Source organism: Acinonyx jubatus, chromosome B1 (assembly GCF_027475565.1).
Source record: "Acinonyx jubatus isolate Ajub_Pintada_27869175 chromosome B1, VMU_Ajub_asm_v1.0, whole genome shotgun sequence".
NCBI lineage: Eukaryota > Metazoa > Chordata > Mammalia > Carnivora > Felidae > Acinonyx > Acinonyx jubatus.
Genome location: NC_069382.1, coordinates 176,463,883 through 176,477,981, shown reverse-complemented (window position 1 = coordinate 176,477,981; position 14,099 = coordinate 176,463,883). Strand labels below are relative to the sequence as shown.

Genomic DNA, 14,099 nt, shown 5'->3' with positions numbered 1-14,099 from the left:
TCCAGCTTTACTTTTCTTTCTTTCTTTCTTTATTTTTTCTTAATGTGTATTTATTTTTGAAAGAGAGAGAGACAGAATATGAGCGGAGAAGGGGCAGAGAGAGACGGAGACACAGAATCTGAAGCAGCCTCTAGGCTCTGAGCTGTCAGCGTAGAGCCCGATGCGGGGCTCGAACTCACGAACTGTGAGATCATGACCTGAACCTAAGTTGGAAGCCTAACCGACTGAGCCACCCAGGCACCCCAGGTTTACTTTTCTATTAGCTCATCTGTGTTAGATTATGGTTTAGTTATACCAGTGCTCTTATCAATATATGCGGAAGTCTAATTCTCTGTTTATCAATTTCTCAGGGTTCAATGAAAGCCAAGCTACTGCTTGGTGAGTAAGAACCAGACTGTGGATCACTTAGCAACTGTTTGACTGTGGGCCACTTACCTCCATGGGCATCGGTTTCCTCATTTACTCCGTAGTGCTATTGTGACAATTAAATAAGCTTCAATGGACACATAGTAAGCAATCAATGAGTGTTAGGGAATATCACTATGCATTTTAAGTGCAGACTCTTTGTCAACTTTATCATTAAGGAGGCTTTGTCTTCTTTCAATATGTTCCAGGTGATGTCTGCTACCAATTACTGATTACCCCCTAAAGTGTTTCTCTTTCTATTGATCAGTTGTTGGAGTGTGTTAGTCTCTCGCTTAGCTGTGTTTTACTTCAGGGTTCTCTGTCAGACTGGCCAATGATGACATATGCCGTCCCTAGGTAATTCATAATCTTTGCAGATAAATAGCGGTCATTAAAAAAAACCAGAAGTTAAACACTAAAAAGAGACTGAGAGTGAGAGAGAGAGAGAGAGAGAGATGTCAAAACTATGTTGCTTCCCTCCAGAATAGGAGTTAATTACATAGCTTATTATTAATGTTATTTCTTAAAACATCGGATGCATATAATGAGATCCAAGGGGCAGGAACATCGCTGCGTTGAACGGTTTAATATGCTATAATGAATTTTACAAACTATGAGTGCCCAAAGTGTTATCGTTTTGGCACTTCTAAAGTGAAAATTAAGAAATCACTGAAATAATGTGTACAAATGGCAATGTATATGAACTTGTGGGGGAAGAAAAAAGTCAGAGCCCTGAGGAAGCCATAAAGTTAAAAAAAAAGCAATAAAAATATTTTTATACTCACTAAGTGTCTTCTAAAGGTGAAATGTAAAAATACTGAGAAAGCCAAATTAGTAGTAGTAATAAAATATGATCGTCTTATGACATTATTTCTCATGGACCTGGCTTGTTTTTCTGTCTTGCTTAAAAATGCCCCTTATCTGTAAGTTTAAGAATTTAATCATTTCTCTCAAGGAAGTGGTAAATGAAGTAAGTTGTTCTTATGGCATTTAATATTGAAATTATATATGACAAATATTGGACATCTAGGTTGCATTTTAAAATTATGACTGAAAATTAAACTCTCGTCAGTGTTTCCGACTACCTGTCATACTATATATGAATTACTTTTGAGGTTTACATTAGGGTCAAGTTGTGAGGCTTCTCATTTCCCTAAGGAATCATGAAATGCCAACAAGCTTACTTATTATTTATTGGTGAATTTATTTCTCTTTCTTTCCTTTGAAAAGCTCAAGTTATTACACAAATAATTCATCTTCCTGTGTGCCTATGGACACAATTTTGGACTCAAGTCACAACTGTCATTCATAGAACACTCTACAATGTAAAATCTATTTTATAGATTTTATCTATTACATATCTGAGATGGACTTGGATCTTGCTTGCATCTTTAAAATGGAGAGATTATCATTTAAATTTATAAAACACGAATGGTGGCTCAGAAGAATTAGGTCAGTGGCCCAAAATTGTTCAACTTGGAGTTGAAATCAGGAAAAGAAATTGTGGTATTCTGCTTTAAAAGTCTGTGGGCTTCCCCAAATATGATATCCAATTAGCTATCCAATAAGAGAGGACCAAAATATAAATTTGAAGTGTTTTTTCCTCAATTGTATAAGTGGACAGAGACGTAGTCTGCTTCCTTTTTTTTTATTTTTTTTCCTGTGTATTGGTGTTTTCACTGTATTAAAAGAATAATAAATGTGAAAATAGGGTTATAAAGATGATTTTAACATTTTTACGCTTGCTGAACACTTTCAACATAAAATATGTAACACAGTGTATTTGAGTGTTTTATAAAATAAGTATAATTACTGGAATGACATGCTGGTGCATTTGGGTGGCTCAGTTGGTTAAATGTCTGATTTCGGCTCAGGTCATGATCTCCCAGTTCGTGAGTTTGAGCCCTGCACTCGGTTCTGCATAGACAATGCAGAGCCTGCTTGGGATTCTCTTTCTCTCCTTTTCTCTCTCTCTCCCCCTCTCCCACTTGCATCCCACCCCCGCCTGTTTCTCGCTGTTTCTAAATAAATAAACTTAAAAAAAAAATAGAATGGAAGAGCTCCTGGGTAGCTCCGTCGGTTAAGCCTCCGACTTTGGCTCTGGTCATGATGTCGCAGTTTGTGAGTTTGAGCCCTGCTTCGGGCTCTGTGCTGGCAGCTCAGAGCCGAGAGCCCACTTTGGATTCTGTGTCTCCCTTTCTCTCTGCTCCTCCCCTGCTCACGCCCTCTGTCTCTCCTTCAAAAGTAAATAAACATTCAAAAAAAAAAATAGAATGGCATGCTAATTCTCAATATCCTATAGGTGGGGTGATCTAGGAACGCAACACTAATGTGCATTTGACTGATGATTCTAACCCCTTTCATAAATGTGAAACCAAAGCCCAAATGCTTCACTTCTATTTCCTCCCCACTGCACCTCAGGTTCATGGTTCACCCTCTAAGTTTCCTACTGTGGGCTATGACAAATTACCTAAAATTTAGTGGCTTAAAACTATGCTAATTTGTCATATAGTTTTTGAGGTCAGAAATCAAAAATAGGTCCCTTTGGGCCAAAAATAAGGGTGTTGGTGGGTAGCGTTTATTCTGGAGGCCCTAGAAGAAAATCTGTTCCCTTCTCAGCCTTTAATAGCTTCTAGAGGCCACCTGTATGACCTGGCCTGTGCCCCTTTCTTCTCTGTTCCAAGTTATCAAGGGTGAGGACAGTTCTCACATTGCATCGTTCTGATCTCTTTTTCTGCCTTTCCTATTTTTAAAAAATCCTTGAGATTACATCAGACCCACCCAGGTAGTCCAATAGAGTCTCCCTGTCTTAAGGTCAGTTGATTAGCAACCTTAATTCTATCTAAAAATAAATCCCCCTTTGCACGTCAGGTTGCCTGCTCACAGTTTCCAGGGATTCGAGAATGTGGACATCATCGTGGTCCATTTTTCTGTCTACCAACACCCATATCCACTGATTCTTTTGCAGTCATTTGACTTGCACTGAGAGATGAAAATTAGCATATGGGCTTTGAATACATTTTTTCCTTGGACGTTTTATGGACACTGGTAGCCTGTCTTTTGAACGAAGTGCAGGTAAGTGAGATAAAACAAGTAAGCTGGCAGGAATGGCAGAGAAAATGAGTTCACCAGGGTAGCAGAAGGTTCACCGTGTAGAGGCTGTTCTGGCTCAAGAATGAGGTTTCAACTGAGTTTAATAATTAAACGTTTAAGTACCACTTCAGAGCCTTTCTCCGTGTGTCTCTCTTGATTCCTGTTAGACATTGTAATCCATCCAGACCAAGGGATGCTATTTAAGGGCACAAAACTTCATTCCATAGGATGGGAAAAGTAAATGTTTTTAAATGTATATAGTCTCCTAAACAGATTGACCAGGTGCAGTTTGGATGAAGTGTCTAAGATGGAAAAGGAAAAAGGAGACGAAAATTCCGGAGCATCTGTTTGAGTGAATCTTAAAATGAACATTTCATTTTCATTCACTTCAGTACGGGAGAACAGAGTCGGGCGCTCGTGAGGCAGGCTTCTATCTGTGCGCCTAAGCCTCTATGTATTTTAGGAGGTAGCTTCTGAAAGGCTATTTTTCATCTTTGTTATTGTTGCCTATTTGTTCATTTATGTTTTAGTAGCTGGAAACCTGAGCAGTTTTCCTGCGGTTCCACTTGGTTCTTCAGCATTGCTCCCTTGAACTGCTACAGACTAACTCCAACTGCGTAGCATAAGACATAGGTTTATCGACTTCATTCAGCTGCTTCTGGAACCCCATGGGTGTGTAGAGTAGTCATGCAAAGCAACCGAGCGGCATGTGAACTGAGCTTTTGATGCTTATCACAATAGCAAAAGAAAGGAAAACGAAAAAGGAAAAGAAACCTCTGCTTGCATTCTGAGTGCTTTTGTGTGATTAATCTACACGTGCCCAACTGAGCCTAATGGCTGGATTTGCAGTATGTAGATTTTTCAGCACAGTGGTGGGCACAAAGCAAGTGCTTAGTAAGTCTTTGTTGCGTTGAATGTCTTTGTGAAGACAGTATTTTTCTCATTAGTTGCTTGTCAATATTCTCTTTTTCTAAGTAGGACTTCCCCCCTCCTGCCTTCCTGCTTCTCTGTGAGTGTAAACATAGAAACTTACAAGGGACTGTGCCGAGTTTCAAATAAAGTAGGAAGTAGGAGGTGCAACCCAAGCGTGGCCCAAGATGCTTTCACCATTCTGTTCCATACCAACCTTGCCAACCTCTGCTATTTGACTCACACCTTTGAGAAATGAGTGAGATGTCACAGTTTTCAGCACACAGTAGGAACTCAGCATTTTCACGTGGTTCAGTGAAAAGGGAATCACAAAAGAGGCAGTTTCAGAGGATAGGTGAGATTTTAGGCAAACATATTCCAAGGAGCTGACATTTCAGATGAATGTCTTTACCTTTTCATGAAAAGTGGTAAGCCTGAAGGAACCTTCCCATTTTTGTAACTTTTCAGTAAGGTAATTGACTAAGATATTGGATTATTATGCATATTTTTGTTCATGATCTTGATTTGGTGAGTAAATGCGTTCCAAGATGCATTAGTATTTGCAGGCAGTGTTCTAAGGAATTTCTTAATGGGTGAGCAAAGTCTACTTTACAATCGCTGATTTCAGCCATTGATTCCCTAATCCAACACACCCAGCTTCTACAGTTTCAGAGAATTAAGAAACGGGAAAAGATATTAAATATCTTCTGCTATAACTTCTTCATTTTAAAGTCAAACATACTAAAGTTGAAGATTAGTCTTTTCCCCATATTTCACACTTAATACCAGAGCCAGTACTTAAATCCAGTTCTTCTGATTCCCCAGGTATGAGTTATTTCCAGGGGCGCCTGGGTGGCTTAGTCGGTTAAACGTCTGACTTTGACTTGGGTCATGATCTCATGGTCTGTGGGTTCAAGCCCTGCGTCGGGCTCTGTACTGACAGTTCAGAGCCTGGAGCCTGCTTCAGATTCTGTGTCTCCCTCTCTGTCTCTGCCTCTCCCCTGCTCTCTGTCTCTCTGTCTCTCTCAAAAATAAATAAACATTAAAAAAAATTTTAAAGAAGAGTTATTTCCAAAAAGGACAAGAAATATCGAAACATGTCAATAAATGACAATTGAATATAAACTATTTTCAAGGCACGATCGTTGACACAGAGGTATAATGGATAAAGATTGCTTATGAGGATTTTACACACTACTTGAAAAGTTCACGATAATGTTTAAAAATGTCAATACAACAGAAAAGTTGTACTTTTTACATTTAATTTTTTACATTTTTATATGGTTGAAAAAAAATTTAAAAATAACACTTCACAGAATGTGGAAATTATATGAAATTCAAATTTCTATTTCCATAAATAAAGTATCATTGGAACATGGCCATACGCATTCATTTATGTATGTTCAGTGGCTCTTTTTGCACAACAACAGCAGCATTGAGTGGTGGGGGCAGAGACCTGTGACCTGCAAAGCCTAAAATATTTACTTTCTGTCTCTTAACAGAAAAAGTTTGCTAATCCTGGACCAGGTGTCTATAGACAGTAAATAGAGCAAAAGATAGATCAAACAATCGTGTCCACAGTGTAGAGGACCCACAATTTGTGTTTGAGAGCATAATACCTATTTTAAAAGTTTTAGAAAAAAAAGTTTGCATTCATTTGCTAAGAATTTTAGGCTTTGGCTATTCTGTTTCCTGCCATTTTTCATGAGGGGGTGGGAAATAGGAGATCCATTTGTATTTTTAGACTAGAGTAGTTCTTGCGTAAATACTGAAATTCACTAACTTTTTTTTCTCATTTGCAAAATCAGAATATAATATGACCCATGTAGGGATGAAATGAGAAGTGATAGCAGGAGTAAAATAAATAGTACCTTTACAATACGTAGCGGCCACTATTTTAATATTGATATCACTGTTCCTTTGCAACATTAGGTAGTTTGTTATCTACTGGACTAAGAATTATAAAGTATCATCTGCATCCTCAACCTGTGTAGGACAAACATAAACAATAATGTCAAATATGTAATCACGTGCAAGTCAAAAGAAATAAATACAGTTATTTTATTCCTTCCCCAATGAGCATTTTAATTAACTAGTCCAAATGTTTCAACATGTTACTTTTTAATATCCTTTCATCTGCTATTGACTTGAAAGAAAGAAAAACTGTTTGAAGTATGGAAAAATCCTGAGATGTGAGCCAGAGAAGATGCCCCTAAAAAGTTTAAAAGACCTGGTTAAAGTTCGTTTGAAGGTCCTGCCAGACGTATTCCATTTAAGGCACTATGGAATCCTAGATATGTTTGTGCGGTAACCATTGACGTCAGTTGAAAATGTTTGCAGATTAATCAAGTACCTGTGCCGTTGCAAGAAAGATCTCACAGACTTAGCTAGATCCTCTTTAAAATTAAAATGTAGTGTTCCTGATGAATGCTGCGATGTTCTGCTCCATGCCTGTTTCAATGCTTTATGACTGACAAAGAGAGTCATTAGAAGTCTGTTTGATGGACGTAACTAAGTGAATTGGAAAAAATAAAAAAGCCTTTTCAGCCCATTCAGAAATAATTGATATGACTAAGACAGCTGTATGTGAGTTCCAGATAAGGAGACAATTTATGAAAAACTATTGAAGCTAAAAAGGAAGGTGCAGATTTAAAGTCCTCAATAAAGTTGTCTGCAAGACGCAGAGCAGTATTCAATAAGGAAAGAGATTTACCCTGAAGTTCTTTCCGCGGCATCCTTAGGGTCTTATCCTTTTGCAAACGAAATCCCCATAAACATGGAGTCACTAGGTTATAAGATGTGGACAGTTCCTGCACTCTTCCCCGAGGTTATGTTTTCTCTTTACTGCAAGTACTGTGTACAGCAGGATATTTCTGAAGTTCACCTCAGTTGTTTACCATTTTCTAAATCGGCCACTGTCCTATCAAAGAAAACAAGTTTTTACTGTGCAGGCTGTCACTCAGAAGATTTTGCTAATGCAGGTAGAGGGCAAATACCTTTGAGAATGTCTGATTATGGGCCATAAAATGTGCTTTGATTCTATGATAGTCACTTTTTAAATCAATTAACAATGAAGAATAAATAATAAATATCCATCTACTTGTGAATATGTATGTGGTCTCTATTGCTTTTCTTGGGAACTGTCAGTGGACTTCATGATTTTTTTTAATGGGTAGCCCCTCGTAATGTCACATATATTTGGCAATTATTGAATTCTGAAAACAAAATAGCATATTCGTTTCAAAGTTAATTTTCTCAATGTTTCAAGTTATAAATGCTACATGTTATTATGCCAGTGCTTTCAAAAAGGGAGTGGTTTTATGAGTCTCTAAAATTTAAAAAAAATTAATGAATCTGCAAGATGAAATAGTAATTGTGGTAATTATCATACCTTTAGTAAAACTTGACATCAGCCTTCTAGACAGTAAAAACAAAACAAAACAAAACTTTAAAAAAATTTTTTTAATGTTTATTTATTTTTAAGAAAGACAGAGGAGATAGAACATGAGCAGAGGAGGGACACAGAGGGAGGGAGACACAGAATCTGAAGCGGGCTCCGGGCTCTGAGCTGTCAGCACAGAGCCCGACGTGGGGCTCGAACTCACGAGCTATGAGACCACCACCTGAGCCGAAGTCGGACACTTAACTGACTGAGCCACCCAGGTGTCCCAAAGCAAAACTTTTTTTAAGAAAATTCCTTCAATCATCTTATGAATGTGAAATGTATTGACTTGACCTCCTTTGAACCTTCTGAAGAAGAGTAGGGTGATATCTGGTCCCAGCTCATATTTGAAGTAGAAATTCTGGTAACATCTCGTGTGACCTGTAAACCTGTTATATTGCCTAGATTTAGGTTTACTGTTTGGCAATTTGCATTATCAGTTATAGAGATGCAATTTTAGAGAAAAATAATGAATCAAATGTTCATCACATTTTCCCTTCATGAATGCTTTATGCCCATTGCCATAATGTCATTAGAATGCAAGCTTTATTTCTGTAATCAAGATATAGTCTAGGGGCTCCTGGGTGGCTCATGGTTGAACTTCTGACTCTTGATTGGGGCTCAGATCATGCTCTCATGGCTGTGAGATCGAGCCCTGCATGGGTTCTGTGCTGGGTGTGGATCCTGCTTGGGATTCTCTCTCTCTTTCTGCCCCTACCCTTCTTAAATTCCCTTCCTCTCAAAAAAAAAAAAAAAAAGGATAAAAGATAAAGATAAAGATAAAAATATAGTCTAACTCCCTTCCTCATCAAGCAGGTTAAATTTCTCCTAATCCCAAGTTTACTGATCTATCAATTTTAACATCTGTTCACATTTTCCAGAAAAAAAAGAGTATCAAAAATATTAAAGAGCAAATGAATTTATTGAATACGTTACATTGTGTACCCCACAGCACCGAATTTAAATCCTTATTTTCTGTGTTTGTCCTTTCCAGTCTGTGAGATTAATCTTATAGGGAAATGTTTACTGCATTCATACACCTCTTACCCAAGGACTCATGAGCATTTCCAAAAAATAAGGGAGGGAAGAAAAAGGCAACCACCTTGGGCTCCCCACAGCCTGCGTATAGAAGGTAGAAGACCTCTCCATTACATTTCTGCCCATTTCCCATTGGACCTCTAGATTTTCAGAAAATGAAGTGAATAAAATTACATAAAGAATGGAGAATGCTTCTTCTAAGTCTTTAGGACTTTAAATCAATGCCAACTCTGATGCATTTCCATCAACTGGGGCCTGGGATAAGGAGGAAGATACGTCTAATGCCTTAGGGATTGCATATTATCTGGAGTTAATATCTTTGAATATATTTGCAACGACCTCTAAAATATCTGAAAAGTCCCTGTAGTAGGATGTGTCTTCCAGTGAAATTCTCCTCTGTGTCATAATTGGAGGAACAATTAGTTGATAAATGACATTCCAAAAGAAGTGACCGCAGAGACATTCATGCCCAATAGATGATTAGATTCAAACACCTTTTGAAAAAATGGCACCCTTGTATGCACATATTTATTTTATGAGCAGCTTGCATTTGAACAATAAAAGCACCACATTAACAGGAGAATTAGATTTGAAATTTCATATGAATTTTTAAAATTCTATTTAGAAACTTTGTGGATTACTGAACAAGTTCTATATTAAAACAACAACAACAACAAAACAATACAAAAAAACCAAACAGACAAGAAAAGGAAAAAGCAAAAACCTAAAACGTAATAAAAGATATCACTCTAGTTATATAGCTTTGGCCTCAGCTATGATACCATTTATAGTTCCCTCTTTGAGGAAGCTTCAGGTTTTTATTTTGTAAACCATCTGATTATTTCTCAGAGAATTTAAGTTAGTAAGGGGCAGGTATCGTTATCTCCATTTTAGACCCTGAGCCTAAGGCAAAAGAACCAAAAGGTCAACTAACTTGATTGAGGTCAATAGTGAAACTATAGAGGTGTTTGGAATAAAATCCTTTCCTTTTTCTGTTATTTCCAATATAACATTTTTTTTCATTACACACACGCATACCATACATCCTATTACTCAACATGTTTAACTGTTTACCTTGCCTTTGTAATTTTATTTTAATTTCTTTTTTTAATTCTTAGTTTACTTATTTCTCTGATTTCATTCATTCCTATTGTACCTTATGTTACGGGGCTTTTAGCTGTGCCTTCAAACATTGACCTTAAAGCAAATGTTTTCAGAAAAAAATGAAGAAAGATAGAACTGTGCATAAATAAACAAAACTCTTTGCACACACCTTTTTCTTTTAACTGTAATCCTCTTATGTCCTATTTTGAAAATTAATAGTCTATCCCCACTTTCTCAATTTATCCTTAGAAGTCTCAACCTACAAACCCTTCCTTTGCAATGCCTGCCCTAAATCCTAAGCAAGTTTCATGGCATATTTTTGTATCTCCATTTCATTGGAAACCTAATTATATTATACTTGATCTGTTTTTATATACACACCTATACGATTTTGAGTTTTTTTAATTTGTAAAAACAATGTTGGGACATCCTTGAAACCCTGAGAGATAATGAATATAAAGCAAATGTACGTATAGTGAAATAATGAGTAAATCCAAGCATCCCGACATTCTAACGCCTTGCTGCCCATTGCCATTGATGTTTTTCTCATAATTCACTTTTTCTTGGCATAATTCTCTGCCGCCAACATTTCTTCTTCCTACTCCTTTGCATGAAATGGTCTAAACACATCTTCAATCTCACTTATTCAATTAGAGCATTCATTTGCCTCCATAAAATCTTCGATTACCACTCCCTCTTGTGTGTAATTGTCGCACATTTTCCACTCAACATTTTTGGAATGCTTTTCTTGAAGACCCTTTTCTTGCATTACTTATTTAATTTTTGAACACATCTTCACAATTTCAAAATGCTAGAAGGCTGACAGTTTTTTCTCCTCTCCTTGTGCTTTTTCCTGTTTTAGAAAGACCAGCTTGTCTTTGCAAGACAAGAAATCATTTACCACTCTGGACAGAATAATACAAAGCTCAGACACTTCAGGTCACCAGATGTCTTCATGTCCATACTTTTGCACCCCAAGATGAAGCCATGGTTCTACTCAATCTCCAGAGGAACTTTATCAAGGAATACTTAAAGGGCCACCTGGCTTCCTGGGGAGTTTGTCTTTTTGACTGCTTTCAGTTGCAGGGTTTCTCCTTCCTCTCTGTGCCTCTTCATTACCCAGAGGGACTTTATAAACTACTGATATCCATTCACACTCTGAACACTGATTCATTGGGTTTAAGTTGAAGCCCTGTACTGGCTTGGTGCTTTTTGACAAGTTCTCTGGGCCATTCTAAGGCACATCTAGGTTCAAGAATCCCCATGTAAACCACGCTACTCCAGAGTATCAATAATTAACTAAGTGATAGTTTTATATATATATATATATATATATATATATATATATATATATATACATATACATATATGTATATGTATGTATATATATGTACATATATATATAATGCAAATTCATTCTCTGTGTCATGCCACACAGTCAACATAGTGCTTTCCATTTTTTATTGAGTCGGCATTTTGAGAATCTATAAAAAATGTGATTTCTTTATCTTAACTTCTGCTGTAAAACCTATCTTCTCAATAGACCCAAACTGGTGATGAATGATGGTATGTAAATACTTGTCTATCTGCCCATTTATTTGTCTCTCTATCTGTATCTTGTATCTATCTATCTACCTATCTACTATTTATCTATCATCTGTCTATCCATCTAATCTGTGTGTCTGATTTACCATTGGAACAAAACCTTAACCCTTGCATCAATGGGTTTTCCTTCAGAATTTAGGATTCTGCACTAATTGGTTCACATAGCCAACTTAAATACTTTGCCAGAAGAATTTTGTTTACAAAAAACTATCAAAATAGACCTTGAAATAGTAATGTAATACTGATATTGTTGGTATTGTTGAATTGTAATGGAATATTTTAAAATGTGGTTAAAAATGACGGATGGGGGGGCGCGCGCGCCTGGGTGGCTCAGTCGATTAAGCGTCCAACTTCGGCTCAGGTCATAATCTCATGGTCTGTGATTTCGAGCCCTGGATCAGGCTCTGTGCTGACAGCTCGGAGCTTCGGATTCTGTGTCTCCCTCTGCCTCTGCCCCTCCTCCGCTCGTGCTCTGTCTCTGTCTCTCAAAAATAAATAAGCATTAAAAAAATGACGGATGGGATTTTTCATGATTCATTGTATGATACTCTCTATTTTGGATTTTTATTGTCAGTTATTTTTGTTTCATCCATTAGGTGTTATTTATTTATTTATTTTTTAGTTTTTCTACACATACAAAAAGCATTCATGAATCTAGACATTTTTTATTATATAAATAGATCTTAGTATTTTAAATTTAAAACAGCTTTCTTTTCATCATTAAATTTAATATGTAACCTAAAATAATTCATGGAAATTAAAATAGTCACAGAAAATACACAGATTCATAGAAGCTGTTATACTGTACATGATAGAAAAATAATTATCTTATTTTTGACATTTTTTGTTACAAACATAACCTATCACCCATGTGCTGTCGTACTACTACTTTGGTGGAACCAGCATTTAATTACAGATTCTGAGTTTACTCCCATCACGTAAACATCACCGTTTTTTCTATTTTTATATAGAGATGGAATAACATTTCTCATAATTTATTATATACTTTCCTTTGTCAATTTATTAGTATGTATTAGTGTTTCTGTATTCATTTTGATCTTTCTTCTTGGGTTAATGAAGACTGTTTCTAAAAGGTTTGAGGGGTACCTGGGTGGCTCAGTCAGTTGAGCGTCCGACTTCAGCTCAGGTCATGATCTCGCCATCTGTGAGTTCCAGCCCAGCATCGGGCTCTGTGCTGACAGCTCAGAGCCTGGAGCCTGTTTCAGATTCTGTATCTCCCTCTCTCTCTCTGCCCCTCCTCCAGTCATGTTCTGTCTCTCTCTCTCTCTGTCAAAAATAAATAAACGTAAAAATTTTTTTTAAAGATTTGAGAATCAAGAATAGCATTTGACAGTCCTTTCTGTGTGTGTGTGTGTGTGTGTGTGTGTGACCCATTGCTATGTCTTGAAGTGATATGTCTGAATGACCATTACTGTCCTTTTCTAAATTCAACATTGCCATTTAAAGCTTATTGTTCAATAGTATTTACTGAATATTTTCTTTGTGCAGAACAGTGTGGTTTTAGGAAACGGTGAGTGGCCTTATTTCTGAGGTGAGACTGAGGAAATTCAGATAATTTGCAGTCATCTGGGAGTGATAAATAGAAAAAAAAATGAAAAAACTTTGTGCACATAAGATAAAGCCTGGTAAATACATACCGACTTCTATATTTACTTAAAATATAAGTTAAAACATCACAATTGTATTATTGTGAAGAAATAGAAGTATTATTAATGAAATAAGAGTAATGATTTTAGAGTTTATTGCCAGTAAGTTTTGGGTCATTATATATATATATATATATATATATATATATATATATACATACATACATATATATATATATACATATATATATGTATATATATGTTTATATATATATGCTATTTGTACTAGAAGTATTTCATTATTGTTTTAAAAATACTGTAGTTCCAATTTGGTGAAACATTATAAAGAAGAGAAATGTTTTCCCTTCCTAATAGGATTCAGCAGTTCTAAATGTTTGATTTTGAATTAGAATGAAAGATAGGATTTTATTAACACTGTCCTCTCCAAATAAGTACATGAAGGGCAAGGTACTGGGTTAGAAAAGCTAACAATGGGCAATATTCCTGGCCAGTGTTCTGAGATAAAATGAAGGGAAGATTTGTGGAAGCATGCATTTGTCTCTAGTGAAACCACTTTATAAATTTGGGGGAAATACTGTAACTCTTCTTAGCTTTCCCTTGAATAACCTACATGTGTAGATTGGTCCAGTCATGACTCATGATTTGAACCATTCGTATTCAAGTTATAAAAGTGCAAAAAAAGGCTTTCGACCTTTCTCACTATTTTCTGGCAACATTATTATTTTTATACCTTATATTAAAAAGCACCAGTCTGAGCTGTAATTTTAAAAAATACATTTATACCATTTTCAAGTCACACACAAGTTTTTAATGGCTACAGCTATTGCCAAGAATAATCTCAGAGAGATATCACAGAACCTTTTTATATTGTTTTT

General features: G+C 36.4%; 1 protein-coding gene across 13 annotated transcripts in view; it reads left to right on the top strand.

Annotated features, from left to right (window-relative positions):
- Positions 1-14,099, top strand: part of PCDH7 (protocadherin 7) — a 413,286-nt gene that overhangs the window by 172,241 nt on the left and 226,946 nt on the right. The window lies entirely within an intron of this gene.